Source organism: Sinocyclocheilus anshuiensis, unplaced genomic scaffold, assembly GCF_001515605.1.
Source record: "Sinocyclocheilus anshuiensis isolate Anshui unplaced genomic scaffold, SAMN03320099.WGS_v1.1 scaffold873, whole genome shotgun sequence".
Lineage (NCBI taxonomy): Eukaryota > Metazoa > Chordata > Actinopteri > Cypriniformes > Cyprinidae > Sinocyclocheilus > Sinocyclocheilus anshuiensis.
Genome location: NW_015557103.1, coordinates 122788 through 123714, shown reverse-complemented (window position 1 = coordinate 123714; position 927 = coordinate 122788). Strand labels below are relative to the sequence as shown.

General features: G+C 51.5%; 1 protein-coding gene across 10 annotated transcripts in view; it reads left to right on the top strand.

Annotated features, from left to right (window-relative positions):
- LOC107677622 (leucine-rich repeat flightless-interacting protein 2-like) overlaps positions 1-927 on the top strand; it is a 42136-nt gene that overhangs the window by 38087 nt on the left and 3122 nt on the right. The window lies entirely within an intron of this gene.

The following is a 927-nucleotide window of genomic DNA, read 5'->3' as shown; positions in this document are numbered from 1 at the left end:
CATCTGCTTCCCGCGATTCAGGACCCACCGCTGCTGAGGCACTGAGGAGAATGAGCTTGTGGGGATCGCAGGTGATTATGCCAACATCGAGGCAATGCGCGAAAACGGCTATGAGAAGATGCCCCTTTAGAGAGACGCTGGCCAGCTAGCCCTCTATGAGCGGCTTTCAAAATCCTTCATTCCACGAAGGTCCAGGTCTGAGCCCGAACAACCCAGGTGTCCTGGCCCTTCTCTGTTTGAGGATCAGAGACGGGCACAGAAGGCTAGTGTCGCGGCTCTCAGTCCTCCCCCGCCTGCGGGTAGGGGTAGGAAGAATCGCGGGTCAAAGGGAGGTAGGCAAAAGACCTAAGGGATGTGATCCAGACAAGGCGTCAGCGTTTTTGTCCGGATTAGAGTGATACTTCAGTATCTACTCATTTCCTTTATTTTTTTAAATCTGCACTTATCTTCCCCTTCCTAATTCCCCGCGTTTTGGGATGCACCATTTCCATCTATGGGCTGCTCTTTCAGAGTGCCACGAGAACCCCTTAGAACGGTATTGTTAAAATCCATGTTATGGTAAGTGTGCACGTGAAGTCTTTGTGCACTTTCTAAAATCCACACTGTGGTAAGTTCGCACACTAGTATCTATTCCTGATTCCAAGCCTTGAGCTCTACCCCGGGCCCAGGAGTTCTGGCCCTAACAGGTAAGTTTTTGGAGTATGTAGCCTAGGCCTTTGGCCGTAGGGAATAATGTCACTGACAGCCGTCTTAACGTCCCAGGGGCAACTCCCATGGCTATGGTAGAGTTGGTACTTGGTGCTCACCATGGTTCTGGCATGCACTCCCCTCAGCGTGGTGGTGTGGGTATACTGTTCCTCATAGCGACCCCTAGAGGACGCAGTTCGAAGTTCCCTTGAAAGGGAACGTCTCAGGTTACGTATGTAA